The sequence below is a fragment of the Dendrobates tinctorius genome, unplaced genomic scaffold, assembly GCF_039654945.1.
Source record: "Dendrobates tinctorius isolate UK_male_01 unplaced genomic scaffold, ASM3965494v1 ptg000150l, whole genome shotgun sequence".
Classification (NCBI taxonomy): Eukaryota; Metazoa; Chordata; class Amphibia; order Anura; family Dendrobatidae; genus Dendrobates; species Dendrobates tinctorius.
The window spans coordinates 1,667,151-1,682,599 of NW_027361817.1; positions in this window are offsets into that span (position 1 = coordinate 1,667,151).

The following is a 15,449-nucleotide window of genomic DNA, read 5'->3' on the forward strand; positions in this document are numbered from 1 at the left end:
CTCATCATTACTTGTAACCTTCAACTATGGCTGAGGAAATGAGCAGAGAGAGGTTACTTAGAGGAATTGTCTTTGAAATATAGTTTGTCCCTCTATTCATTTTGTTTTAACATCAAACTGTGCTGTAGTCATCTTCCCCAGGTACACTGGTGACTGGGCAACTATGTAGCATGGGATACGACACTGTCGTCACCTTGATAGTGCAGCTGCCGATCCCTGAGCTCAGTATTTCTGAACGGGGCATTCTGGTGTAGTTCTGAACGGGGAGGGGGGGGTCATTCCGGACATAGCTCTGAACGGGGGGGTCATTCTGGACATAGCTCTGAGCGGGGCATTCCAGACGTAGCTCTGAGCGGGGCATTCTGGACGTAGCTCTGAGCGGGGCATTCTGGACGTAGCTCTGAGCGGGGCATTCCGGACGTAGCTCTGAGCAGGGCATTCCAGACGTAGCTCTGAGCGGGGCATTCTGGATGTAGCTCTGAGCGGGGCATATCTATGAGCGGGGCATTCCGGTGTAGTTGTGAGCGAGGGATTCCGGACGTAGTTCTGAGCGGGGCTTGTCTCGATGATTGGCTGACGTGACATCAAAGCCACATACCAGGAGCAGCGTCGTTGGTAGGCCTAGGTTTGTTTTTTTTAAAACAAAATGCAGCAAGAGAGCAATTAGGGTGAGTGCACACAGTGCGGATTTGCCAACGGTTTTCCCCTGCGGTTTGACACCTGGACAATGGAACAGGTGTCAAACCGCTGCGGAATCCTCATAAAGACTTGACATGCTATAGATTTAAAACCGCAGCAAATCCGCACTGAAAAATCCGCACCGTGGGCACTGCGGTTTTGAAATCCCATAGGCTAACATGGTACTGTACATTGCTTGCGGAACTGCTGCGGATCCACAGGGCCAAATCCGCTGCAAATCTGCAGCAGAATCCGCAATGTGTGCACACACCCTTATATTTGAAAGGGAATAATACCTATAAAGATCAGAGCTGATTGAAATGTAAAGAAGAAAATGTATTTTGCATTCTGCATAATGCTGATAATTTAAAAAAATATTGTATGTCTTCTGTGTATAATAAAAGACTGTCAATATTACATTTTTGCTTTGTGGTTTTAACTTATCATGTAATATATGAACAAAAGCAAGGTAGCAACAGAGAAACAGAAAAAGTCTGGTTGTAAAGAATTACTAAACTTGTTTTCAATTTTGTCCAGCATGGAAAGTTTTGAAATTTTGCAAATCACTCTATTAGGGGGTTTGTCTTCATTCTTACGATAAAATTGTGTGTAAGAACCTTTGAAACGTCTGCTTTTCCCTAGTCTATTTGCCTGTTGCAGGAGACTGTTCTGGTAAGATCATACAGAGGAGACGGGTGCTGACCTTTCACGCCCAGCATCAGTGCTCTAAATGACGACATTCTGATATCAATGCAGTTAAAGGAAGGCATATAAGAGCTGATTCATCAACGTTTTACACCAGCTTTCTGGCATAAAGAACTTTGTGTTGTACAAAAAAATACACCTTTTTACGGCCATTCTGCTAAAATGGATGAAGTTGGGGAAGGAGACACGGGTATGGCTAAGCACACCCGTCAAATTCAAAGAGAAAGGTCGTATTGTGGCTGGTGGGCACACATGAATAGGTCAATTTGTGCATTTAGTACCTTTTGTTTTGTAAGTATTTTCTATGCAGCAGTAATGCAGTTTAAACACCATATATTCAATGTTCTCATACAGTCATGGCCAAAAGTTTTGAGAATGACACAAATATTAATTTTTACAAAGTCTACTGCTTCATTTTTTCTATTGGCAATTTGCATATGCTCCAGAATGTTCTAAAGAGTGATCAGCTTAACAGCAATTACTTGCAAAGTCAATATTTGCCTAGAAAATTAAATTTATCCCCTAAAACACATTTCAACATCATTGCAGCCCTGCCTTAAAAGGACCAGCTAACATCGTTTCAGTGATTGCTCCATTAACACAGGTGTGGGTGTTGATGAGGACAGGGCTGGAGATCAATCTGTCATGATTAAGTAAGAATGACACCTGTTATGATTGAGTCATGTAAAATAATGCTTATCCTGTAAAATACTCAGGACTAGTTACCAGATAAAAATATAGTGGTTTATTTGGATTCTTCCATCAAAGAAAGGTTATTACAGAAAAACAGGTGAATAAAAATAAGTGAAAGAGAGATTGTCCATTGTTCATAGCAAAGCAGCATGTATTCTTCTTCTCTCCGAGATCCTGAATAGCAAATGGCTGCTGTGTGGGAAATTCCCACACAGCAATGGCATAAAGTGAGACTAGGGACTTTTTTTTTTTTAAGTGGCGGAGGAATACAGTGCGGAAGGATACCTACCTTCCGTCATTGGATTCCTGCAGCCCGTAGAGAACGGCAGCATCATCTGATGCTGCCGTTCTCTACCCAAGATCGTCGTGGGACACACTCGTGGACTGCTTCGGATCGTGGGTGAGTATTTTTGTGGTTTGTTATGTTAATATTTATTCCGGAAAAGACAATGGCTTCGGGGAACAATGTGACAAGTATTGGTAAGTATGTTACTCTATGTTATATGTACTGTATGTCTATGTATGTATTGTATGAATGTATTGTATGTATGTAGTATATATGTGGTATGTATGTAGCATGTAGTATGTATGTAGCATGCATGTAGCATGCAGTATGTATGTAGCATGCATGTAGTATATATGTAGTATGTATGTAGCATGCATGTAGTATATATGTAGTATGTATGTAGCATGTATGTAGTATGTATGTGGTATGTATGTAGCATGTAGTATGTATGTAGCATGCATGTAGTATATATGTAGTATGTATGTAGCATGTAGTATGTATGTAGTATGTATGTGGTATGTATGTAGCATGTAGCATGCATGTAGTATGTATGTAGTATGCATGTAGTATGCATGTAGTATGTAGCATGTATGTGGTATGTATGTGGTATGTATGTAGCATGTAGTATGTATGTAGCATGCATGTAGTATATATGTAGTATGTATGTAGCATGTAGTATGTATGTAGTATGTATGTAGCATGTAGTATGTATGTAGCATGCATGTAGTATGTATGTAGTATGCATGTAGTATGTATGTAGTATGTATGTAGCATGCATGTAGTATATATGTAGTATGTATGTAGCATGTATGTGGTATGTATGTAGCATGTAGTATGTATGTAGCATGTAGTATGTATGTAGCATGCATGTAGTATATATGTAGTATGTAGTATGTATGTGGTATGTATGTAGCATGTAGTATGTATGTAGCATGCATGTAGTATGTATGTAGCATGCATGTAGTATGCATGTAGTATGTATGTAGTATGTATGTGGTATGTATGTAGCATGCATGTAGTATGTATGTAGCATGCATGTAGTATGTATGTAGCATGCATGTAGCATGCATGTAGCATGCATGTAGTATGTATGTAGTATGTATGTAGCATGCAGCATGTATGTAGCATGTATGTAGTATGTACAGTGCCTACAAGTAGTATTCAACCCCCTGCAGATTTAGCAGGTTTACACATTCGGAATTAACTTGGCATTGTGACATTTGGACTGTAGATCAGCCTGGAAGTGTGAAATGCACTGCAGCAAAAAAGAATGTTATTTCTTTGTTTAATTTTTTTTTAAATTGTGAAAAGTTTATTCAGAGGGTCATTTATTATTCAACCCCTCAAACCACCAGAATTCTGTTTGGTTCCCCTAAAGTATTAAGAAGTATTTCAGGCACAAAGAACAATGAGCTTCACATGTTTGGATTAATTATCTATTTTTCCAGCCTTTTCTGACTATTTAAGACCCTCCCCAAACTTGTGAACAGCACTCATACATGGTCAACATGGGAAAGACAAAGGAGCATTCCAAGGCCATCAGAGACAAGATTGTGGAGGGTCACAAGGCTGGCAAGGGGTACAAAACCCTTTCCAAGGAGTTGGGCCTACCTGTCTCCACTGTTGGGAGCATCATCCGGAGGTGGAAGGCTTATGGAACTACTGTTGGCCTTCCACGGCCTGGACAGCCTTTGAAAGTTTCCTCCCGTGCCGAGGCCAGGCTTGTCCGAAGAGTCAAGGCTAACCCAAGGACAACAAGGAAGGAGCTCCGGGAAGATCTCATGGCAGTGGGGACATTGGTTTCAGTCAATACCATAAGTAACGTACTCCACCGCAATGGTCTCCGTTCCAGACGAGCCCGTAAGGTACCTTTACTTTCAAAGCGTCATGTCAAGGCTCGTCTACAGTTTGCTCATGATCACTTGGAGGACTCTGAGACAGACTGGTTCAAGGTTCTCTGGTAGGATGAGACCAAGATCGAGATCTTTGGTGCCAACCACACACGTGACGTTTGGAGACTGGATGGCACTGCATACGACCCCAAGAATACCATTCCTACAGTCAAGCATGGTGGTGGCAGCATCATGCTGTGGGGCTGTTTCTCAGCCAAGGGGCCTGGCCATCTGGTCCGCATCCATGGGAAGATGGATAGCACGGCCTACCTGGAGATTTTGGCCAAGATCCTCCGCTCCTCCATCAAGGATCTTAAGATGGGTCGTCATTTCATCTTCCAACAAGACGACCCAAAGCACACAGCCAAGAAAACCAAGGCCTGGTTCAAGAGGCAAAAAATCAAGGTGTTGAGTGGCCTAGTCAGTCTCCTGACCTTAACCCAATTGAAAACTTGTGGAAGGAGCTCAAGATTAAAGTCCACATGAGACACCCAAAGAACCTAGATAACTTGGAGAAGATCTGCATGGAGGAGTGGGCCAAGATAACTCCAGAGACCTGTGCCGGCCTGATCAGGTCTTATAAAAGACGATTATTAGCTGTAATTGCAAACATGGGTTATTCCACAAAATATTAAACCTAGGGGTTGAATAATAATTGACCCACACTTGTATGTTTAAAATGTATTAAAATTTAACTGAGCAACATAACTTTTTGGTTTGTAAGATTTATGCATCTGTTAATAAATCCTGCTCTTGTGTGAAGTTTGAAGGCTCTAACTTATTTGCATCTTATCAAACCTGCTAAATCTGCAGGGGGTTGAATACTACTTGTAGGCACTGTATGTAGTATATATGTACTATGTATGTAGCATGTAGTATGTATGTAGCATGCATGTAGTATGTATGTAGTATTTTTTTTTTTTTAACATTTAACACATTAGCCGGATGATGGGACTACTACTGTCCCATCATTGGCTAATGTGTCAATCACTGTCATGGTAGCAGGCATCGCCAGATGGGACTTGTAGTCCCATCGGACGATGCTTGCACAGACCCCCGGACATCAGCACAGCCCCCCGGCAGGCCGGCACAGCCCCCCGGCAGGCCGGTACAGACCACCGGCAGGCCGGCACAGCCCCCCGGCAGGCCGGTACAGACCCCCACAGGGTGCACAGACCACCGGCAGGCCGGCACAGCCCCCCGGCAGGCCGGTACAGACCCCCACAGGGTGCACAGACCACCGGCAGGCCGGCACAGCCCCCCGGCAGGCCGGTACAGACCCCGGGCAGTCCACACAGCCCCCCGGCAGGCCGGCACAGCCCCCCGGCAGGCCGGCAGAGACCCCCGGAAGGCCCGAAATGACGGCGCATCATGATGCGCACACACCGCGCATCATGATGACGTCAGGCTGTCAATCAACTGAACTTCCGATTCCGATGCCGAATTCCGATATTGAAAAAATATCGGAAGTCGGTATCGGAATTCCGATACAGCAAGTATCGGCCGATACCCGATACTTGCGGTATCGGAATGCTCAACACTAATTATTATCCATATTTTTTTCATGTGATAGAACATTTTTTTTTTTTTTATGTCTTAGGTGTAATTACCTTTTTCAACCCATAGGTGTCACTGTGTTTTATGTAACCAGTGTTTTCATCTTTATTAATAAGGAATATATTTATTATACTAATAATATGTAGGAATGTAAAGCCATGAACCAAAATAAGAATATATGAGTGAGCGAATGAATGAATAAAAGAATTGTTGCATATAACTCAGAAGTGAAACATTTTCCTTAGTAATAGAACCATATAATTGCTATATTTAATGAAGCAATATTCTCAGTAGACATTACCCCACTAAATATTGGTGAAAGAATTAAAAATAATGAAAAATAAGAATAAAAATAAAAATAAGAATAAGGCCTTTATGTTGATGCAGAGTAGTTATGTCTTCAGTAACATATACCCTTAATATTTCCATGATCTGGATTATTTCATAATTGTCATAAACTTGTGTTACCAAAATATTCAAATTATGCAACTTTGCATGTAATTCCTCTTAGTGTAAAGAAATGACTCTTTATAATACTTGTTATTATACCCAATACTTATACCATTGTACCTTATTAATATTTTTTTCCTATTAAAATGTGTGAAGAAGAGGTATTAATCAAATGTGATGATGTAGTCAGGATCAAAAACATATTTTCCCCCTTAATACCAAAAAAATATTGTTCTATGAAATAATTCATTTATCAAAACCAAAATTAAAAAGAATTAATTTATAAATTGTGTAAATATTATACTTGCTTATACCATTATTTGTCTGAAGATGTGTAACCATTAAAATTAATTTTAATATCAAAAAATTATCCTTTGGAAAAATTAATTTGCATAAACCATTTTGATGTGCGATTGCACTTTGCACTTATCCACAATTAACTAAATCAAGAAATAATTACTATAGAAATACAGAAATATATGTTGCATAGATAATATTTCATTATATATCCTAATATTCTAATAATTTAACTGATCTGCATATTTCTCCTAAAGATAAAGGCTTTTGGGTTTTTTTTTTTCCTTTTTTTTCTCTCTCATTCAGAATCCTGAGGCCTCTTACAAACGTATCACATCACCGCTCAGCAGCTGCTCATACACTCAGTCACTGTCACTCAGACTGTGTCACATATTAAGTTTAAACCAAATACCTCACATACGAAGGTGTGATGAATACACGTATTTTAACCCAAATTATCCTAATTATCAATGCATTGTAAACTATTTCAATTTAGTCTCTTAATATTTCTTTGAATATTCCCCAAATGACATAAATATATGTATATGTATAGCTATACTTGACATTTAGGCCTGAAAAAAATTCCATTGCTTTGCAAAAGTTGAGACCCCCTTAAAAATTCTTTTCCTAAAGAACAGGGACCTAGTATACTGGTATACTTGTATTATTAGAACAAGGTTCAAATTCCACATGCTGTGGTTGTCATTCAAGCCATGCAGCAGAAAAGCACACACACAGAACATATTTTAAAATGCAGTTAGTTATTTCCTTTTAAGGGTTAGATATATAAAATCATGCAATTATTGCAACTTCCTGTGTAAATAAAGGCATAAATCCTTGTAAGAGAATTTTTCCCGCATTATGTCCTGCTTTGAAATGAAAATTCTAAAGGAAACATAAAAGAGAAGGTTAATATCATATTCATATTCTAAATATTATTACTGATGTAGATTTTAATTTTCATTAAAAAATACAGTTCTACTATTTCTACTTCTGCAAACACTCTATATATACTGTATGAATATGTATATATCCACAAACTATAAAACTACAGGATTATACTCTATAAAATAATTACATATAACTCACTAATTGTATAACACTGTTACACAAAATATATATATATAATTACTTTTTCTAGCCAATTCCTAAACCCATACTTATTTCTCTGCAAAAAATATCCTGAAAGGTTCTTGCCATTTTAAAGCTGATAGATTCTTGGAGCAGAGTATTCAGTTTACAGGCCATGATGTCACTCACCACCTGTTTCTGTCTGTTAAATTCGGCCATCTTTGTTACAGAAAGAAAATCAGAACTCATCATTTTTCTTAATTCAATCTGTGTCTTTTCAGTGATATTTTGCATCATTCCATATGGCTTAAAACAAACATGTGATCTCCTTTGTTCTTCATATATTTGATTTTGGGGAAAACTCATTTTAGAAGGTTTTGCTAATACAGGCTTCGGATAAGATTTTACTCTGCCTGTCTTTACAAAATTAGCACAATTTACTTTCCTCTCACGATTCTCGTGTTTTCTGGCAAAATCAAGGGATTGCGCACATTCAAATAAAGAATCTTTTTGTGACGCAATAACACGAGATGCAGGATTTAGAAACCAAAATTTGCTTACAAAACTCCTTATGAGGGACGGTGTTTTGACATTCTCACTCAGCATTCTATACAAACGTTCATATATGGACATGAACGTAAAAATACATTCCTTCCGACCAATCCTTAATTTTTGAAGAATATCAATATCTGGATGATTTTCATTTGATGAACAAAAAATCAGAATTTTTAATCTGTCCTTATCAGTTAAATTCTCATGTGTTTCACCAGATAACTTTAAAGATAACCTCCTGGAAAAGGTTACAGGGATCCACATTTTGAACAACTGATTCTTCTCCTCGTTAGATAAATCAAATTTATCAACACAACTTTCAAAAACCTCAGAGTTTCTACAAACATGCATTTTGTTGTCATATGCAGGTATTATTTCGCATATCGTTAGCAAAGTTTTTCTTACTTGCCTTCGGATTTGGGCCTGTGAGTCGTCTATTTTTAGTGGTACGTCTTTCCCTTGTACGTCCTCTACGTCAGTTCTGAAGTCTCCTCCTACTTCTCCATCTTGTTCCACGTCTGCAAGGTCACCTTCAATAGCTGCTGCTACTTGTAACTGTTTCTCCACATTACAGTGAATCTCGGGAATATCACTATCCTCTACACAATCATTTTTAGATTTCTCTGACACAGATCTATGAAATATATCTACCATCTGTAGAATATTTTTTAATCTCTCTCTTTCTCTATTGAAAAACTTAGAATCTAACCTTTGATTCTCGAGTTCACACTCGGCATATAAACTTAACCATAAAACTTCTGAATTAGAATTGTCTACAGACTTAAATTTCAATTTACTCTGCTTAGCAAGACAATTAATGACATCCATTTTATCTTACCTTGAAATGTCTCAGCTTGTTTCTTTGATGGACAACGCTGGGTTCCTGTCTTCACACGTCTGGCTTACGTCTGGTACTTTTGGCCCTTGTAGTACTTCTCAATCTATCTGGCACTTCTTAGTCCTCACGTCTAGGTTCCGTCTGATTCTTGTGAATAGTGGAATTCCTGACAACTTGCACATATGAGCAAAGTTCAATCCCCCTTGTGGGCAAGTTGAGGGAAATCCGCAAAAAAGTACAAAAATTCAGATCTGGCTGGCTCTCCAATGTAAAATAATGCTTATCCTGTAAAATACTCAGGACTAGTTACCAGATAAAAATATAGTGGTTTATTTGGATTCTTCCATCAAAGAAAGGTTATTACAGAAAAACAGGTGAATAAAAATAAGTGAAAGAGAGATTGTCCATTGTTCATAGCAAAGCAGCATGTATTCTTCTTCTCTCCGAGATCCTGAATAGCAAATGGCTGCTGTCTCTCAGTTCGGCTTCTCACATCGCCGTCAAGTAATGTACCAGCTGTTATGTCATGTCATGGCCCAACACAGGCGACATCTTCGTGTCTGTCTTTCATGATGGTGAGGGAAGAAGAGCGACCTCTACAGTTAGCCATGAATTATATACGTCTCCTAAAGCACGTGGTCTCTACATATATGGAGCTGTCTTTCTACCATGAGCCAAGCTTAAAAATAGCCTATGTCGTGTAAGCTAAAGCAATGTACAGAACTGAGTCTTATAAGAAATTAACGGATTATTAATATTTAACAAGTCACCGTAGGAGGCAGACACAAAAATAGAAGCTACGTCCAGAAAACCAGAGAAGTTGGCAACTATCAACACAACTAGCAGTAGCCGTGGGGGGTTCCTACGATGCCCTAGACCCCTCGATCACAGCCGGAGAGCTAAATAGCCTAAAGACAGAAAAGGAAATCTAAACTGCCCCAGAGCAGACCCCAAAGTAAAAGGCAGCCCCCAACATATAATAACGGTGAAGCAAGATGAAAAAACACACAGATAGAAAGATAGGCTGAGCAAACGAAGGGGCCCAAGCTAACTAAACAACAGGAAAGGAAGGTTGCTGTCTGCAATATGCCAAAACCCTATCAAAGACATAAGCCAACAAGCTTATATGGAAAAAGACCCTGAAGCAGCTAGGCTTCAAAAACTAAATCAGCACTCAGGTATTTTCAGAAGACAGAGCTAAAGGAATTCAGCACACCCCAGCAGGGAATGGCAGAAATCCAGAAAAACAAAGCAAAACAAAGTCAAAGCACAAATGCAAAAAGCCGAGCAGAAAACTTGGCTTTAGAAGAGCAGGAATTCAGACTGGTCTCCAAGGATCCCACAGAGAAATCACCCGCAGGGCAGAAGGGCGTCGGCAGCCTTATATCCAGTCAGTAACTCCACTCAGCCAGTCATCATCATCAGGCTCAGGTGTTTGATAATAAGGCTCACTACCTTTCTTTATCAGAAGAGGGAGTTCCTCGGGCCTCAGTAGTTAAGGGGAAAATGAACTCACAACAGTACCTCCCCCTTGAGGAGGGGTCACAAACTCTCAACCACGCCACCAGGGCGATCAGGGTGAGCGCGATGAAAGGCACGCACCAATCTTTTGGCATGAATATCAGAGGCAGAGGCCCAGGAATTATCCTCCTGACCATAACCCTTCCACTTAACCAAATACTGGAGTCTCCGTCTAGCCAGACGGGAATCCAGTACTTTCTCTACCTCATATTCCATGTTACCTTCAACCAATACAGGGTCTGGAGGTGCCACCCCCGGAACAACAGGTTCAACAAACCTCTTCAACAAAGATTTATGGAACACATTATGGATTTTAAATGTGACAGGAAGAGCCAAACGAAAAGAGACCGGATTAATAATCTCCAAAATCTTGTAAGGTCCAATAAATCTAGGCTTAAACTTAGGAGAAGCCACCTTCATAGCAATATTTTTTGATGATAACCACACCATATCACCAACCTTAAACTGGGGACCAATGGTCCTATGTCGGTTGGAAAACCGCTGGGCCTTTTCCTGGGAGAGAGATAACTTATCCACCACTTGGTCCCAGATCTGGTGCATTCTCTCCACCACAGTGTCAACACCTGGGCAGGCAGAGGGCTCCACCTGCCCTGAAGAAAATCGAGGATGAAACCCAAAGTTACAAAAAAAAGGTGACATCAAAGTGGCAGAACTAGCTCTATTATTTAAAGCAAATTCGGCCAAGGGCAAAAATGAAACCCAATCATCCTGATCAGCAGAAATAAAACATCTCAAATATGACTCCAAGGTCTGGTTTGTTCTCTCTGTCTGCCCATTGGTCTGAGGGTGAAAAGCAGAGGAGAAGGACAACTGAATTCCCAGCTTGGAACAGAAAGTTCTCCAAAATCTAGACACAAACTGGACTCCTCTGTCAGATACAATGTTCTCAGGAATCCCGTGCAAGCGAACCACCTGTTGTAAAAACAGGGGCACCAACTCAGAGGAAGACGGCAACTTAGGGAGTGGTACAAGATGAACCATCTTAGAGAACCTATCACAAATCACCCAAATAACAGTCATCCTTTGAGAGACAGGCATATCAGAGATGAAATCCATTGAAATATGGGTCCATGGCCTCTTGGGGACAGGCAAAGGCATCAACAACCCACTAGAGCGAGAACACGATTTAGACCGGGAGCACATCCCACAGGACTGCACAAAATTCCTGACATCACGAGACAAGGAGGGCCACCAAAAAGACCGACTCACCAGATCTCTAGTACCAAAAATGCCTGGATGACCAGCCAAAGCAGAGCAATGAACTTCAGACATCACTCTCTTCTTCCACTGGTCAGGAACATACAACTTTCCACTGGGACAACGCTCAGGTTTGTCCTCCTGGAACTCTTCCAGAGCACGTCTCAAATCGGGCGAGATGGCAGAAAGAACTACCCCTTCGCCTAAGATGGTAGCAGGCTTGGTCACCACAGGAGAATCAGCAAAGAAGCTCCTAGAGAGGGCGTCTGCCTTGACATTCTTAGTTCCAGGAAGAAAAGAAACCACAAAATCAAAACGTGTAAAAAACAAGGCCCACCTAGCCTGTCTAGGGTTCAAGCGCTTAGCCGACTCTAGGTAAATCAAATTCTTGTGGTCAGTGAGGACCACGACTTGATGCTTAGCTCCCTCCAACCAATGTCTCCACTCCTCAAATTCCCATTTCATGGCCAACAGTTCCCGATTCCCCACATCATAGTTACGTTCAGATGGAGAGAACTTTCGGGAAAAGAAAGCACAGGGATTCATTTTAGATGTTACAGGATCCTTTTGGGACAAAACAGCTCCTGCACCAATCTCAGAAGCATCCACCTCTACCTGGAACGGAAGTGAGACATCAGGTTGCCGCAAAACCGGGGCGGAGGTGAATCTTCGCTTCAGCTCCTGAAAGGAAGAAACAGGCTCCGGAGACCAATTTAACACATCAGCACCCTTCTTAGTCAAATCAGTCAATGGCTTGGCAATACTAGAAAATTTTGCTATAAATTTCCGATAAAAATTAGCAAAACCCAAAAACTTCTGAAGGGCCTTCAAAGAAGTGGGCTGAACCCAATCGTAAATGGCCTGTACCTTGGCCGGGTCCATTTCAATAGTTGACGGGGACAAAAAAAATCCCAAAAAAGAAATCCTCTGTACTCCAAAAAGGCATTTAGATCCTTTGACATACAGGGAATTCTCCCTCAAGATCCGGAACATAGTCCGAATATGTTCCACATGAGAATCCCAATCCTTGGAGAAGATCAAAATATCATCCAGATAAATAATCAAAAATTTATCGACAAAATCTCGGAAAATATCATTCATGAAGCACTGGAAGACAGAAGGGGCATTAGTGAGCCCAAAAGGCATCACCAGGTACTCAAAATGTCCCTCCGGAGTATTAAACGCCATCTTCCATTCATCCCCATGCTTAATGCGAATAAGATTATACGCCCCCCTGAGGTCAAGCTTGGTAAACCAGCAAGCACCTTTAACTCTGGAGAATAGATCAGAAATCAGGGGTAACGGATACTGATATTTAACAGTAATTTTGTTGAGGGCACGATAATCAATACAAGGTCTTAATGATCCATCCTTTTTGGCTACAAAAAAAAAACCGGCACCTAAGGGTGACGAGGATGGTCTAATATGACCCTTCTACAATGCCTCCTTAATATAGGATCGCATAGCCTCGTGCTCGGGTACAGATAAATTGAAGAGCCGACCCTTGGGAAATTTACACCCCGGGCTCAGTTCAATTGCACAGTCATAACTCCTATGAGGAGGCAGAGACGCAGACTCATTCTCACTAAATACATCATAAAAGTCCGCCAAATAATCAGGAACATCATGCGAATGAGGAGAGGTGGAAAACACCGGAGCCTCACTAAAGGCACACCGACAACCCCAACTCACCACAGACACAGATTTCCAATCCAAAACTGGATTATGAATTTGTAACCAGGGAAACCCCAGAACAATAGTATCATGCAGATTATGCAACACCAAAAATCTGCAATTTTCTTGATGGTCTGGGGTGACCCGCATTACCACCTGGGTCCAAAACTGAGGTTTATTTTTAGCCAAAGGAGTAGCATCAATCCCCCTCAAAGGGATAGGCGTCTGCAGAGGTGTCATCGGAAATCCACAACGTTTAGCAAAATCCAAGTCCATTAGGTTTAGGACTGCTCCCGAATCCACAAAAGCCTTGGCGGAAAATGTGGACAGGGAGCAGATCAGAGTAATAGCCAGAAGAAACTTAGGTTGAACACCACCAACAGAAAACGTGTGTGCAAAGCGTTTCTCTCGTTTAGGACAGACAGAAATAATATGCGAGGCATCTCCACAGAAAAAACACAACTTATTACGCCTTCTGAACTCCTGACGCTGCTCTCTGGAAAAAACTATATCACATTGCATAGGTTCAGACATTTGTTCAACAGGTGGCAACACCTCTCGTGCAGCTTTGCGTTCGTGCAAACGCCGATCAACCTGAATGGCTAATGACATAGAATCGTCAAGACCAGAGGGAACAGGAAATCCCACCATAGTTTCTTTTACGGCTTCTGACAACCCCTTCCAAAAGAGAGCAGCCAAGGCATTATCATTCCAGGTAGTAAGTACTGCCCACTTTCGGAATTTTTGACAGTACAATTCTGCAGAATCTCGACCCTGGTTCAATGCCAGCAGGGTCTTTTCAGCCTGATCAATGGCATTAGGTTTGTCATACAACAACCCCAAGGCCTGAAAAAAATGCGTTCACATTAGTCAGAATAGGATCATCTGGTTTCAAAGAAAACGCCCAATCCTGGGGATCGCCACGCAGCAAAGAGATGACAATATTAACCTGCTGCGCGGAGCTCCCTGACGAGTTAGGCTTCAAGGCAAAAAATAATTTACAATTATTTTTGAGATTCAAAAATTTAGACCGATCCCCAAAAAATACATCAGGTGTAGGAATCTTTGGTTCAGCAGCATGTGAATGAGCAAGGTAGGTGGAAATTCCCCGCACTTCCGCAGCGAGCTGCTCCACATGATCAGACAATTGCTTTATCTCCATTGAGAGAAAAAAAAATTCCCCCTACGGCCTCAGAGATATAGAGGAAAAAATATACACACTTTTTTTTTACAATTCTTTCCTGCTATTGAGTACCCTAGGATCTGCGGTATGGCGGGTGATTCTGTTATGATTGAGTCACCGTAGGAGGCAGACACAAAAATAGAAGCTACGTCCAGAAAACCAGAGAAGTTGGCAACTATCAGATTGCAGACCCCTGAACCTATCAACACAACTAGCAGTAGCCGTGGGGGGGTTCCTACGATGCCCTAGACCCCTCGATCACAGCTGGAGAGCTAAATAGCCTAAAGACAGAAAAGGAAATCTAAACTGCCCCAGAGCAGACCCCAAAGTAAAAGGCAGCCCCCAACATATAATGACGGTGAAGCAAGATGAAAAAACACTCACACAGATAGAAAGATAGGCTGAGCAAACGATGGGGCCCAAGCTAACTAAACAGGAAAGGAAGGTTGCTGTCTGCAATCTGCCAAAACCCTATCAATGACATAAGCCAACAAGCTGATATGGAAAAAGACCCTGAAGCAGCTAGGCTTCAAAAACTAAATCAGCACTCAGGTATTTTCAGAAGACAGAGCTAAAGGAATTCAGCACACCCCAGCAGGGAATGGCAGAAATCCAGAAAAACAAAGCAAAACAAAGTCAAAGCACAAATGCAAAAAGCCGAGCAGAAAACTTAGCTTTAGAAGAGCAGGAATTCAGACTGGTCTCCAAGGATCCCACAGAGAAATCACCCGCAGGGCAGAAGGGCGTCGGCAGCCTTATATCCAGTCAGTAACTCCACTCAGCCAGTCATCATCATCAGGCTCAGGTGTTTGATAATCAGGCTCACTACCTTTC